This window comes from Phocoena phocoena, chromosome 3, assembly GCF_963924675.1.
Source record: "Phocoena phocoena chromosome 3, mPhoPho1.1, whole genome shotgun sequence".
In the NCBI taxonomy this organism is placed as follows: Eukaryota; Metazoa; Chordata; class Mammalia; order Artiodactyla; family Phocoenidae; genus Phocoena; species Phocoena phocoena.
In genome coordinates, this window is record NC_089221.1 from 127,734,115 (window position 1) to 127,750,649 (window position 16,535).

At 36.9% G+C, this 16,535-nt stretch overlaps 1 protein-coding gene and 1 pseudogene across 2 annotated transcripts in view; one reads left to right on the top strand and one right to left on the bottom strand.

The window, feature by feature from the left end:
• Positions 1 to 16,535, bottom strand: part of ZNF300 (zinc finger protein 300) — a 47,701-nt gene that overhangs the window by 19,542 nt on the left and 11,624 nt on the right. The gene's annotated exons all lie outside the window — the stretch shown is intronic.
• LOC136121652 (protein phosphatase 1 regulatory subunit 12A-like) lies at positions 1,104 to 5,371 on the top strand (annotated as a pseudogene).

Below are 16,535 nucleotides of genomic sequence, written 5' to 3' on the forward strand. Positions count from 1 at the left end.
TGTATAAAATTTTGGGTAGGGCTTCCCTGGTGGCACAGTGGTTGAGAGTCCGACTGCCAATGCAGGGGACACAGGTTCGTGCCCCGGTCCGGGAAGATCCCACATGCCACGGAGCAGCTGGGCCCGTGAGCCATGGCCGCTGAGCCTGCGTGTCCGGAGCCTGTGCTCCGCAACGGGAGAGGCCACAACAGTGAGAGGCCCGTGTACCGCAAAAAAAAAAAAAATTTTTTTGGGTAATTCCACTCAGGTTATTAAATGAGTAAAACTGTTCATTCACTCTATCATTTAGTTGTTCAGCAAATATTCAGTGAACATCTACTATGTGTCACGCACTCTTTTATATCTTCAGCTATATCATTTTAATACAGCTAAATATTCCTGTTCCATTCATACTTAAATGCTACCAAAATGGATAGACAATAAACAAAACAAGATAAATTACAATATGACAAAAGTACCATTTAAAAAGTGAAATAAAACAAGGAAAATTAGGAATGCTTAGGGGAGTGTTGTTGTATCACACATGGAGGTCTGCTACTCTTAGAGAATTCTGATCTAACCAGTCATCTAAGAACTCAGACTCATAATACAGTGTAATTCTACAGCGATAGAACACTGTATAATGATAATTAAGAGTGTATGCTCCCTAGCTCTACCAGAAGAAAGAGAATAATAAAGATTAGAGCAGAGATAAACAAAATAGACAATAAAAACCAACAGAGAAAATTAATGAAACCAAGAGTTGGTTCTTCAAAAAGATCAACAAAATTGGCAAATCTTTAACTAGACTGACTAAGAAAAAAGAGAAGAGATTCAAATAACTAAAATCAGAAATGAAAGAGGGGACATTACAACTGATTTTACACAGCTAAAAAAGATTGTAAGAGAGTACTATGAACAACTGTACACCAACAAATTGAATAATCTAGATGAAACAAATTCCTAGAAACTCAAAACTTACCAGTACTAAATCATGAAGAAATAGAAAATCAATAGATTTAAAACCAGTAAGGAGATTGAATAAGTAATCAAAAACCTCGCAATACATAACCCTGACTACAACTGTTGGGGGCACTTTCCTCCTCAGTAGAGGTCAAGGAGACATGAAGGTCATATTTCACCCCATTAGAGATGAAGAGTCTGAAACGCAAAGAAAAGCAAGATCTAGACAAGCAAGACAGTCTAGAAGATCAACACAGCATAGACTGTTCTTTAGGAAGCTGAAAAAACAAAATGAAGAAGTCATTGTACCCAAATCAGAGAACAAGAAAAAGAAAAAGGGGGAAAAGGAAAGCAGGATAAAGAGAAGGAAGAAGGAAAGAAGCAGAAACATCTAGAGAAGATAAATATGAACAAAAGTACTTCAGAACATATGATAAGATTTATCAGCCTTGTCTCCCAAGGCAATAGAAATAAAAGAATAAACAAATGCAACCTAATCAAACTTATAAGCTTTTGCACAGCAAAGGAAACCAAAAACAAAATGGAAAGAGACAACCTACAGATGGGGAGAAAATACTGGCAAATGATGTGACTGACAAGGACTTAATTCCAAAATATATAAACAGCTCACACAACTCAATAACAAAAAAACAACCCAGTCAAAAAATGGGCAGAGGAGCTAAACAGACGTTTCTCCAAAGAAGACATACAGATGGCCAACAGACACATGAAAAGATGCTCAACATTCTAATTATTAGAGAAATGCAAATCAAAATTACAATGAGGTACCACCTCACACCAATCAGAATGGCCGTGATTAAAAAGTCTACAAGTAATAAATGCTGGAGAGGGTGTGGAGAAAAGGGAACCCTCTTACACCATTGCTGATGTAAATTGGTGCAGCCACTATGGAAAACAGCATGGGGGTTCCTCAAATAACTAAAAATAGAGTTGTCATATGATCCAGCAATCCCATTCCTGGGCATATACCTAGACAAAACTATAATTCGAAAAGATACATGCACCCCTATGTTCATAGCAGCATTATTTACAATAGCCAAGACAGGCAACCTAAATGTCCACTGACAGATAAATGGATAAAGAAGATGTGGTATATATATACACAATGGAATACTACTCAGCCATAAAAAAAGAACGAAATAATGCCATTTGCAGCAACATGGATGCAACTAGAGATTATCATACTATGTAAAGTAAGTCAGAAAGAGAAAGACAGATACTATATGACATCACTTATATGTGGAATCTAAAATATGACACAAATGAACTTATCTATGAAAAGAAACAGACTTACAGACATAGAGAACAGACTTGTGGTTGCCAAGCAGGGGTGAAGGGGTGGGGAGGGATGGAGTGAGAGTTTGGGATTAGCAGATGCAAACTACTATATATAGAATGGATAAACAACAAGGTTCTACTGTATTGCACAGGGAACTATATTCAATATCCTGTAACAAAACATAATAGAAAAGAAAAAAAAAATGTATCAGCCTTACAGACAAGAACTGACTTCAAGTTCAACCACTCCATCCTCTTCACTTTTTTTCTTTCTTTTTTTTTTTTTTTTTTGGTAACTTGTTAGCTTGTTTATGTCTCTCTGGGCATCATTCCCCACATGTGGGGCCCAGCTCTCTGGAACCTTCACTGGCCATCTTTTCCTCGTTTCTCCCCTGGGCACCAGAACCGCGTAGGTAGATACATCCATGCATCTCCCGCATCTGTAGACGCCTCCTGCCTCTTGTGCTATTTGGCCAAACTCTGAGGCTCCCCCAGCACCTTCATCTCTGGGTCTGTCCTGGTGGGGCCTTCCTCCCTGGGGTAGTAGTGCAGGGGATTGGGCCACAGTTCCTCGCCAATGATCTCAGCAATCCTGTTAGACCCTGGGCAGTTGTGGTCAGACAACCAGTTGAGGAAGTTAAGGCTGGTGGTGTCCTGCCTGCAGTTGGGGGCTCCTCATTCATAATCCCAGAACCACTGGACGGGAGTGGAATGAGACGCCCTATATCCAGCAATGCTAAGGTGATACTCCTTAATGATCATGTCATTCCAGCAGCAGGTGTTGTTCCAAAAGAAAAACATCAACCTGCAGTGGCGCCTGGGATGGCCCAGTTCCTGCACCTCCAAATTGATCACGCAGCTGAGCGTGTCTTCATCTTGGTCACTGATCACGGCCAATATCTGGGAGTGGTTCATAATGGCTCTGGCCCATAAGCCAGGAATGCCCTGGATGGCCCTTCTGCGATCCAACTGAGGATTCCGCCTCTGACTGATCTTGCACTTGCCCTGCTGGCTTGGGCATTCAGAGTGTTCAGCTCTAACTGCAGGGCCCCCAGTGCCTCCAGCAGGGGCCGGGCAGTCGTGGGTCCCAGTTCTGGCTCTTCCTGCCCCTGCTCCTGGGGTTTCTCCTCCCGCTCCTCCGCCTGCATCTCCTCCTGCTCCTCCTCCACCACCACCTCCACCACTTGCAAGATGTCCTCCACCAGCAGCCCTAACTCCTCCCGGATCCCCGCCACCTCTCCCTCCTCCAGGGCCCCACCTTGCTGCACGACCTCCACCCTGAAGATGGTGGCCTCCTTGCCTGACTCACCAGCTAGTGTCCGTGCTGTACCCACCTCCCCCACCGCACCTGGGGACCCGCAGGCCCCTGCTTCCTGAGCACCCCCTCCCACAACTAGGATGACCCAGGGTCCCTGGGCAGTGCTGCCTTCCCCAGACCCCGCCTCACTCACCATGTGGCCCTGGTCCTGAGCTGGGGCAGCTGCAAAGGAGCGGGAGGTGGAAGCACAGCACGTGGCCTGCAGAGCAAGCAGGCCCAGCGACCAGAGTCACCCTGCGCCACGGACCTCGGGGTGGGGAGCAAGGGCATCCTGTTCACTTTCTACCATGAACAGTTCACTCTACAATTCAAGTCATCTAAACAGGCCAAACAATCTTGTAGGTATAACTTCTGCATATTCCAGAAGATTAACAAAAGAAAATGAAAAAGAGGGAGAAAAGAGAGAAGAAAAAGGAGAAAACAAGCACACCCTAAATCAATCAGAGAGCAACAGTGACCAAGAGAGAAAAGAAGATCTACAGGAGTTTCATTTTGGACACAAGATAGAGATGAAAATGAAAAAGAACAACAATCAGATACAGATGGGAGATCCAATAAGAAAGAAACTTAGGTGGATTCCATTTCTAGATGTGAAACAAGTTCTATGTCATCTAGTGATTGGTATTAATTCCTTGCTGGGTTGCTCTGGATCATACAGTTACTTTAAAAAAAGAAAGACTTACAGTAGCAGGCTAGAAAAGGATGACTTACCTGACTTTAAAAAGCTTTATGAACAAATTCGAACTGAAAATGAAAAGCTGGAAGCATAGCTACATGATACATATAGGAAACTGACAGATCTTAAACTGCAATTAGAAAAGGCCACCAGAGACAAGAAAGATTTGCAGATAGGTCACTATTGGAAGTTGGGAAAAAAGGGGACAGAGAGCTCTAAAAAGAATATCTCAAGTGAAAGAAGAGCTCAAAATGTTAACAGATCTAAAAGCAGACAACCAGAGGCTAAAGGATGAAAATGGGGACTTGAGCAGAGTCATAAGCAAACTTTCCAAATTAAATAAAAAGCAGCAAGTAATGGAATTGTACATATTTGTAATCCCATGGACCGTAACTGAAAGTCACTGGAAACTGGGAAGGATCCTTGGAGGCTATCATTTTTGGATATGCTGCCAATTGCCTACTTATCTAGGATTTCTGTTTCATTTTGTTTTTCTTTTTCTTCCCTTGTATCGAGATCATTGTTTCATGTTAATGCAGCTGCTGAGAAGTGGGATTTTTCATTTTGTTATTTTAAATAACTGAGAAAACTTGTGTACAACTCCAGCATATAAAGAAAGTGTTCAAGGCCAGATATGCCTCAGATATTTAACCAGCAAGCCTTAGTTGTACGTAAATACTTTTGTGTCAACAAAAACTTTCCGCTCTCACAGAAGACAGTTATTCAGCATTTTTTGATCTGCCAGTTTTCAGTTTTTCAATATTTAGTTTTTTTTGCTTTACATCTAAGTTTGGGTTTGTATTTTTTCTTTATAACTCTTCATGTGGCAGACATTTCTATGTTTTCATACCTTTATCATTTACAGAAAAGAACATGTGCTCTTCTGAGATTGTTGTTAGATGCAGGCTAATGCTGTGTTGTCCCAGCTGGAACTGAGTTGCTTGGAGGAACATTTTTTTCTCATTGTTTGTGCAATATGCATTTATTTCTTATATGAATGCTTTAAAGTCAATTGAGATTAGATTCTTCTAAATCCTACTTTCTGCCTTCACTGGTAGGATGTTGTTTCTGTTGTTTATTATTGTAGAATAAGATATTAGACCCTGTAATCTTCACATTCATTTTGCAGGTACTGAGTGATACTGTATATATAAGTGTGTGTTGCTTGATATTTAGAAAACCCCATGGCACACTTGACTATTTTCTTATTTCAAAAATCTGTTAACACAAGTAGGCTATTCCATAATAGTGTTAAAAACAAAATTTGCTAACAATGTGATATAAAGACTTTAAAAAGTACCCTATCTTTACAAAACTTTTCTACTGTAAAGGGCTTTTATTTTCAGTTTTCATTTGATAGTTTTCAACCACAATTTAAGTTGCATAGATAAATGCTTCACATTTCAAATACCTATATTTATCTGAGTGTTGTCTAAAATTGTTGTGCTAGCCAAAGTAATGGTATGAAGTCATTTCCAGATTTAACCCATGAGTTAATGTTAAATGCATTGTTATTGCCATGGGAAGAGGCACTGACTTTGATACTACCAGCATGTCCAGACTATACATGTACCAGTGACCTTTTAAAAAAAAAAACCAAGTACATAATGAATATGGCTTTTATTTGGACAAATAGCTTTATATTTTAATTAAACCATGCAAAAAGTATTACATCTTTCTAGCATGTAACTGTCTTCTTATCCACTGAACATTTCAGACTTTTGAATAAATTGTACATTGGAAAGCTTATGGTCACTAATTGCATTACTGATTGTAGTGTATATTACACAAAATGTGAATTTGTCCCCCCTCATTTTAGAAGGTCACTGTGTTCTACTGCCTATCTGAGATTATTTTGGGGTTGGGAAAGAGTGTTCTCCCAGAAGGATTGTAAGTCTTCTCTCTCAATGGGTTTTATGAAGACGTGAGGTTATGTTCTTACCACCAAGCTCAGGATTCTAGATATTTAAAGGTACAAGGATAGTTATGGGAATTTTATTTTGATTTGAACTATATGAATAGAACATCTGAATATAGAGAATTTCCATGATCTTATGAGGGCATAAAATACACAGATAATTGAACAGTTTGAGTGACTGCACAACATTTACGTATGAAAACAGGAATAAAATTAAGAAAACAATTTCATTTATAGTAGCAAGAAAAAGAATAAAATACACGGGACTAAAGTTAATCAAGGAGACAAAAGACTTGTACATGGAAAATTACAAAACATTGCTGAAAGAAATTAGAGAAACACACAAACGGAAAGAAATCTCATATTCATGGACTGGAAGATTTAATACTGTTAAGATGTAAATATCCAAAGTGGTCTACAGATTCAATGTAATTTCCATCAAAACTCCAATAATGCTTTTTGCTGAAATAGAAAAATCCATCCTAAAATTTATATGTAACCTCAGGAAACCCTGTATAACCAAAACAATCTTCAAAAGAAAAACAATGTTGTAAGTCTAACACATCCTGATTTCAAAACTTATTACAAAGCTACTGTAATCAAAAGAGTGTGGTATTGGCATAAGAAAAGACATATAAACCAATGTAACAGAACAGAGAGGACAGAAATAAACCCTTGCATATATGGTCAAATGAGCTCAACAAAGATGTCAAGACCATTAAAAGGGGAAAGAACAGTTTTTTTCAATAAATAGCGTTGGGAAAACTGGATAGCCACATGCAAAAGGATGAATTTGTACCCTTACCTAACACCATATATAAAATTACCTCAAACTGGATCAAGGTCCTAAACAAGAGCCACCTGTCAAAGCTGCCTTTCAGAAATGAAGGGGAGATACTTTCCCAGACAGCAAAAACTGAGGAGGTTCATCACCACTATACCAGCTTTACAAGAAATGCCAAAAGGAATTCTTTAAGCTGAAATGAAAGGATACTAGCTAGTAACATGAAAATATAAAACACAATTGTAAAGGTAAGTACATAGTCAAATTCGGAATATTCTAATACTATCATACAATGGTGTATTAACCACCTAATTCCAGTAGAAAGGTTAAAAAAGATAAAAGTATTAAAAATAACTGTAGCCAAAATAATTTGTTAATGGATATACAAATGAAAAGACATTAATTGTTACATTAAAAACATAAAATGAGGGGGAGTAAAGGGTAGTTTTGTATGCAACCAGGTTATCATCAGCTTACAATAGAATAAGATATTTTATGTGAGCCTCATGATAATCACAGCAAAAACCTATAGCAGATACACAAAAGATAAAGAGAGGGGAATCAACACCTCTAAGGAAAATCATCAATTAACAAAGGAAGACAGCAAGAGAGGAAAAAAAGAAATACAAGACAGTCAGGAAACAATAAGATGGCATCAATAAATCTTTGCTGATCAACAATTACTTTAAATTGATTAAATTATCCAGTCAAAAGGCATACAGTGGCTGAACAGATTAAAAAAACAACAACAAAACAAGACCCAGTAATATGCTGCCTACAAGAGATTCACTTCAGCTTTAGGAACATGTATAGGTTCAAAGTTACAGAATGGGAAAAGATATTCCAAGCAAATGGAAACCAAAAGAGATCAAGCATAGCTATACTTATATTAGACAAAATATACTATAAGTTAAAAACTGAAACAGAGACAAAAAAGTTCATTATATAATGATAAAAGAGTCAATTAATCAAGATAATACAATATTATAAATATATATACACCCAACATCGGACTACCTAAATATTAGGCAAATACTAACAGGTCTGAAGAGAGAAATAAAACTACAGTAATAGTAGAGGACTTCAATACCCCACTTTCAACAATGGACAGATCATCCAGACAGAAAATCAACAAAGGAACTTGAACTATATTTTAAATCAAATGGACACATACACAACATTTCATTCAACAGCAAAGGAATATACATTCTTCCCAACAAGTCATAGCATATTTATGAAGAGTGAAACCATATCAAGTGTCTTTTCTGACCACAGTGGTATGAAACAAGAAATCAATAACAGAAGCAAAACTGAAAAGCTCACAAATATGTGCCCACTCTTGACACTTCTATTGAACATAGTACTAAAAGTACTAGCCAGAGCAATTAGTCAAAAAAAAAAAAGAAAACAGCCATCCAAATTGAAAAGTAAAAGTGTCTCTGTTTGCAGATGACATGACCTTATATACAGGCATACCTCAGAGATATTGAGGGTAAAGTTCCAGGCCACTGCAATAAAGTGAAAAGTGCAATAAAGTGAGTCGCACAAATGTTTTGGTTTCCTAGTACATATAAAAGCTATGCTCAAAATAGAGTCATGTACCAAAATGTTAATTGCAGCTCTATTTACAATAGCCAGGAGATGGAAACAACCAAAGTGTCCATCATCAGATGAATGGATAAAGAAGATGTGGCACATATATACAATGGAATATTACTCAGCCATAAAAAGAAACGAAATTGAGCTATTTGTAATGAGGTGGATGGACCGAGAGTCTGTCATACAGAGTGAAATAAGTCAGAAAGAGAAAGAGAAATACCATATGCTAACAAATATATATGGAATTTAAGGAAAAAATGTCATTAAGAACCTAGGGGTAAGACAGGAATAAAGACACAGACCTACTAGAGAATGGACTTGAGGATATGGGGAGGGGGAAGGGTAAGCTGTGACAAAGTGAGAGAGTGGCATGGACATATATACACCACCAAATGTAAAATAGATAGCTAGTGGGAAGCAGCCGCATAGCACAAGGAGATCAGCTCGGTGCTTTGTGACCACCTAGAGGGGTGGGACAGGGAGGGCAGGAGGGAGCGAGACGCAAGAGGGAAGAGATATGGGAACATATGTATATGTATAACTGATTCACTTTATTATAAAGCAGAAACTAGCACACCATTGTAAAGCAATTATACTCCAATAAAGATGTAAAAAATATATATATACTGTAGTCTATTAAGTATGTAATAGCATTATATCTAAAAGCATGTAATACTTTAATTTAAAAATAACTTATTGCTAAATAATGCTAAGCACTATCTGAGCTTTCAGCGAGTCTTACTTTTTGTTGATGGAGAGTCTTGCCTCAATGTTGATGGCTGCTGACTGATCAGTGGCGGCTGCTGGAGGTCGGGGTGACTGTGGCAATTTCTTAAAATAAGACGACAGTGAAGTTTGCCACATTAATTGACTCTTCCTTCACGTATGATTTCTCTGTAGCATGCAGTGTTTGATAGCATTTTACCCACAGAGCTTCTTTCAAAATTGCAGTTAATCCTCTCAAACCCTGCTGCTGCTTTATCAACTAAGTTTAAGTAATATTCTAAATCCTTTGTTGTCATTTCAACAATCTTCACAACATCTTCACCAGAAGTAGATTCCATCTCAAGAAACCACTTTTTTTGCTCATTCATAAGAAGCAACTCCTCATCCATTACAGTTTTATCATGAGATTGTAGCACCTCAGTCACATCTTCAGGCTCTACTTCTAATTCTGCAAGAATTACCAAAATGTGACACAGAGAGAAAAAGTGAGCAAATACTGTTGAAAAATGGCACCAACAGATTTGCTCAACACAGGCTTGCCACAAACCTTTGGTTTGTAAAAAACACAACATCTGCAAAACATAATAAAGTGAAGCATGATAAAGCAAAGTATGCTTGTACAGAAAACGAGACTTTACCAAAAAACTTGTTAAAATAAACAAATTCAGAAAAGCTGAAGGATACAAAATCAATATGCAAAAATCAGTTATATTCATCTATATACAAACAATGAACTATTGGAAAGAGAAAGTAAGAAAACAATCCCAGGGAATTCCCTGGCAGTCCAGTGGTTAGAACTTAGTGCTTTCACTGCTGAGGGCCTGGGTTCGATCCCTGGTCAGGGAACTAAGATCCTGCAAACCACACAGCATGGCCAAAAAAAGAAATCCCATTTACAACAGCATCAAAAACAATAAAATACTTAGGTATAAACTCAAACCGTAAACTGAAAACTATACAATACCAACTTAAAAAACTGAAGAGGACACAAATAAATGAAAAGATATTCTGTGTTCATAGCTTGGAAGATTTAATATTGTTAAAATGTCTATAGTAGCAAAACAATCTGTAGTTTCAATGCACCCACTATTAAAATTCCATTGGCATTTTTCACAGACATAGAAAAAACAATCCTAGAATTCATCAGGAACCACAAAGACACTGAATAGCCAAAGCAATACTGAAAAAGAAGAACAAAGCTGGAGGCAACATATTTCCTGATGTCAAATTACATTACAAATCTATAGTAATCAACAGAATGGTACTGCCATAAAAACAGACACATAAACTAGCAGAACAGAATAGAGAGCCCAGACATAAACCCATACACATACAGTCAGCTAATCTTCATCAAAAACACACAATGGAGAAGGGATAATCTCTTCATTAAATGGTGCTGGGAAAACTGGGTATCCACATTCAAAAGAATGAAACTGGACTCCTACCTTACACTACTCACAAAAGTTATCTCAAAATGGATTAAAGACTAAATTTACCTGAAACCATATAACTCCTAGAAGAAAACAGGGGAAAAGCTCCTTGACATTGGTCTTGGCAATGATTTTTTTTGGATATGACACCCAAAGCAGAGGAAATAAAAACAAAATAAACAAGTGGAACTATATCAAACTAAAAAGCTTCTGACTACAAGTAACTCAATTTCGTTTCTTTTTATGGCTGAGTAATATTCCATTGTATATGTCATACAGAGTGAAATAAGTCAGAAAGAGAAAAACTAATACCGTATGCTAATGCATATATATGGAATCTAAAATAAAAATGGTACTAATGAACCTAATGGCAGGGCAGGAATAAAGACGCAGACATAGAGAATGGACTTGAGGACATGGGTGGCAGGGGAGGGGAATCTGGGGTTAAGCGAGAGTAGCACTGACATATATACACTACCAAATGTAAAACAGATAGCTAGTGGGAAGCAGCAGCATAGCACAGGGATCAGTTCGGTGCTCTGTGATGACCTAGAGGGGTAGGATAGGGAGGGTGGGAGGGAGGCTCAAGAGGGAGGGGATATGGGCATATACGTATGCATGTGGTTGATTCACTTTGTTGTACAACAGAAACTAACACAGCATTGTGAAGCAGTTATACTCCAATAAAGATGTATAAAAATTTTAAAAATAAAAATAATTATAAATCTAAATAAATAAATTAATTAAAAGGCTTCTGAAAAGGAAATAATCAACAAAATGAAAAGACAACCTATGGAAGGGGGGGAAATACTTGCAAATCATTGATCTGGTAAGAGGTTAATATCCAAAATATATAAGGAACTCATACAACTCAATAGCAAAGAAACAATCTGATTATAAAATAGGCAGAGAAATTGAATAGGCATTTTTCCAAAGAAAACATCCAAATGGTCAACAGGTATACGAAAAGGTGCTCAACATCACTAATCATCAGAAAAGAGCAAATCAAAACCATTCTAACCTCATACCTGTTAGAATGGCTATTATCAAAAAGACAGATAACATGTTGGCAACGATGCACAGAAAGGGGAACCCTATACACTACTGGTATGAATGTAAATCAGCACGGCTATTATGGAAAACATATGGAGGTTTCTAAAACATTCCTGCTTGTGGGCATATAAAGGAAGTGAAATCACTACTTGAAGAGATACCTACACCCCCATGTTCACTGCAGCATTAATCACAATAGTCATTTTTATAACCACATGACAGAACTTCCCTGGTGGCACAGTGGTGAATCTGCCTGCCAATGCAGGGGACACGGGTTCAAGCCCTGGTCCAGGAAGATCCCACATGCCGCGGAGCAACTAAGCCCATGCGCCACAACTATTGAGCCTGCGCTCTAGAGCCCACAAGCCACGAGTACTGAGCCCGTGTGCCTAGAGCCTGTGCTCCACAAGAGAAGCCACCGCAACAAGAAAAGCCACTGCAACAAGGAAGCCCCTGAACCACAACAAAGAGTAGCCCCTGCTCACCGCAACTAGAGAAAGCCCGTGCACAGCCACCAAGACCCAATGCAGCCAAAAATAAATAAGTAAATAAATTTATTTTTAAAAGCTACATATGACTATATATATATATATATATATACATATATAAAATTCAGCTATAAAAAATGAAGGAATTCCTGTACAGCACGGTGGCTAAAGTTAACAATACTGCATCATATGTTTGCAAGTTGCTAACAGAGTAAATCTTGAAAGTTCTTAGCACAGGAAAAAAACCTGTAGCTATATGAAGTGATGGATGTTAGCTAAATTTACAGTGGCAATCATTTCACAATATATGCATATCATTACGCTGTATACCTTAAACTTATACAATGTTTGTTATATGTCAGTTATATCTCAATAAAACTGAGGAAAAAAAGGAAATCCTGCCATTTGTGACAACATGGATGGACCCTGAGGGCATTATGGTAAGTAAAGTCAGATAGAGAAATATAAATACTCAATGACCCCACATATATAAAATATGGAAATGCTAAACTCATAGAAATTGAGAGTAGTTTGGTGGCTGCCAGGGGCTGAGGGCCAGGGAAGATGAGATGCTGGTCAAATGGTACACACTTCCAGTTATATAATAAATAAGTTCTGGGGATATAATGTATAGTATGGTGACTACAGCTAACAATACTGTATCATATACTTGAAAGTTGCTGAGGGTAAATCTTAAATGATCTCACCACAAAAATAAAATGATAACTATGTGAGGTGATGAAGCTGTTGACTAACCGTATTGTGGTAAATGTCACATTGTAAATATATATTGCATGTATCAAATTATCACTTTGTATACCTTAAACTTACACAATGCTATGTCAACTATATCTCAATAACTCTAGGGAGAAAAACAAATTTAGGATTATAAGGTTTTTACTTAACATCTTTGGTATGTAATTTTTTATCATACACCTGAAATCTTTGGTTCCTAAAGACATTCATAACTACAGTAGTTCTCCCTTGACCACAGGGGACGTTTCAAGACCTGCAGTGGATGACTGAAATTGAGCTCTGTTTTTTCCTATACATACATCCTATGATAAAGTTTAATTTACAAATTAGGCACAATAAGAGACAATAAATAAAAATTAAACAATTATAACAATATACTGTAATAAAAGTTATCTGAATGTGGCCTCTCAAAATATCTTCTTGTACATATTTAATGCCTTTTCCATCTTAACTTAAGCACTTATCATGCACTGTGGCCATAACTTTTGAAGTCTGAGGTGTGACAGCAAAACCAGCATGAATTATTTTTCCGTCTTCACAATTTCACAGATTTGTTCTTACCATAGGTCTTAGCAATCTCAGCATACAATTTTTTTCTTTCCTTACTAAGTCAAAAACTTTTACCTTTTCACTTTAAGAAAACATTTCACAGCCTCTCTTTGCCATATCGTAATTGCCAGCATCACTACTATTGTGCTTCAGGGCCATTACTAAGTAAAATAAGCGTTACTTGAACACAAGCACTGTGATACCATGACAGTTGATCTGATAAACGAAATTACTACTAAGTGACTTCACAGGCAGGATACACTGGACAAAGGGATGATTTATGTCCCAGGGAGTGGGACAGTAAAAGACTTCTTCACACTACTCAGTATGATGTGCAATTTACGAAGTATTTACAGAATTTTCCATTTAATATTTTTAGAAGGAGGTTGACAACAGGTAACTGAAAACACAGAAAGCGAAACCGCAGATAGATAAGGGGGGACTACTGTATTTATTTGATCCATTCCTTCACTCCTTCATTTTTTTTCTTCTCTCTGTATATGTATCCAATATTATTATCAATACCAGTATTATGAGTAACAGAACACTTACTGAAAAAAAACCTTCTTTGCCATTCCTTTATCCTTATGATATATCCCACCAGGAAAAAGAGACAAACAGTTTAAAGTTACTTGAAATTATTTCTCGGTATGGTTAACCACCAATGCTATACGTGTTTAGTTTCATTTTGCTAAATTTTTAGGTGTCACTTCATTTTGACTTTGTTTTGTTACTATCTATACTATTTACATGGTTCCAAAGTCAATTATACAAAACCAAGTTACATTCATGAGAGGTCTAAGGGATATCACTATCCTTTCCACCATGTTCAGTCACCTTAGAACAAAACATTTTAATTAATATTTGGGTCTTTCCTTTCAGCATCTGTACTTATATATAAGAAAATATGTCCACTTGTTCCCACCACTACCTGTTTTTCTTAGAAGACAGTGTACTGTAATTCTCTGTGCCTTGTTTTATTTAAGAACATGACTGGAGAGTATAAAAAGACATATCTCATTCCTTTTTAGAGTTGCACGGTCCCCAGTGTGCAGATACACTATATTTAAACATTTTCTATCAATAATCATTTAGGCTGTTTACTGTCTTTTTTCTGCTATGAATAAGTGCTATGATGAATAAACATAAGTATGCACCTCTTTTTTTTTAAGATTTTTTTTGATGTGGACTATTTTTAAAGTCTTTATTGAATTTGTTACAATATTGCTTCTGTTTTATGTTTTGGGTTTTTTAGCCCTGAGACGTGAGATCTTAGCTCCCCAACCAAGGATCGAAGCTGCACCCCTGCATTGGAAGGCGAAGTCTTAACCACTGGGCTGCCAGGCAAGTCCCAAGCATGCATCTCTTAATATTTCTCCAACATATCTTTAGAAGATTCCTAAAAATGTTTAGAAATTGCATATGTAATTTTGCTAGATACATCCAAGTTTATTCCAAACTAATCACTTCTTTTAACACAGAAGAAATTTTAATATTAATATAAGCCATTTTATCAATCTTTTCTTCATGCACAGTGTTAACCATTTTTCCCTATCCTAAGGCTATGAAAAGTCTCCTATATAACTACCTGGAAACTTTGTCATTTTGCATTTCATATTTAGATTAACTGACCCAGAACAATTTATTAAAAAGATAATTTTTCCCTTTCTGATTACAATACCACTTTTGTCATAAAGTTACTCATATATAATTTTTTCATTTTCAGGCTCTCATTTCATTCATCTATTTTTGTCACTCTTGTGTCAATACTATATTGCCTACATTACTACAGCTTTGTGGGAAACCTTAGTCTGATCAATTCTCTAACATTTGTTCTTAATGAGTGACTTGCCTATTCTTATCCCTTAGTATTTCCATATATATATTAGAATGAACTAGATACAGATATAGATATATCACAATTTGTATGTGTTTGCAAAATAAAATAAATGAAAAGTAATTGAGGTCTCTTTAACATAGCATGAGTTATATCACCAGACACAAAGGCAGTGAAATGGACAAAGGAGAGGACAGGAAATCTGAGATCAGAAGCAGTGTGTCTTAAATGCAAATCAAATTTAAATGTGTGCACACTGGAATTAGTAGCCTATTTCAAGAGAAGAGAGAGGGATAAACAGGACAAATATTAGCTAAGAATGTGCTGTCTGCAGATTTAGAGAACAAACATATGGAAACCAAGGGTGGAAAGCCGTGGTGGGGTTGGGATGGTGGTGTGCTGAATTGGGCGATTGGGATTGACATGTATACACTGATGTGTATAAAATTGATGTCTAATAAGAACCTGCAGTATAAACAAACAAAAAAAACAACTAATATTAAACTTTCTTTGGGTTATTTGTATGTAAATATGTTAATATAAATGTTTCAGACATTACATGAAATTTCTAAAAATCTTATATGTCCTGGTATAATGTTATAAGTCATAATTTAGTTATTACTTTAAAATGCATATATCAGAAGTAACTAAAAAAAAAAACATGCTGTCTGCCAGGATTTCACATACAGATGAGCAAACAGACACTGAGGGTTAAAATGGTCTTCATAGATGTCACACAATCTATTAATGAGGGAACAAGGGTTAAAACTCATGGCCATCTGACTTTAGAACCAATGTCTTTCCACCACACCAAGCTCCTAGAAGGGCTGGGTAAAACGGAGAAATGAGCAAGCAGTGTCAATTCCAATGTCCTGGGTCCATCCACAGACACAAATCAACTTATATTATCAAAATTAAAAACCACAAAAAGACCACATTTATTGAACCTTTTCAACCCATCTTTCCATCATTGTATAAGAAGAATTTTACATATACTTTTAGGGTCTGATGGTCAAGTCCCCTCCCCTTAGTGCAGTTTCTAGGTCTTGGCACTTTTTGGCTCATGCTTTCTTCATGTCCTCTTTGGGGAATTACTGCATGGCCGTAATTACGAGAGGCTAATATTAACAATATTACCACATGCCTAACTTATTATGTAG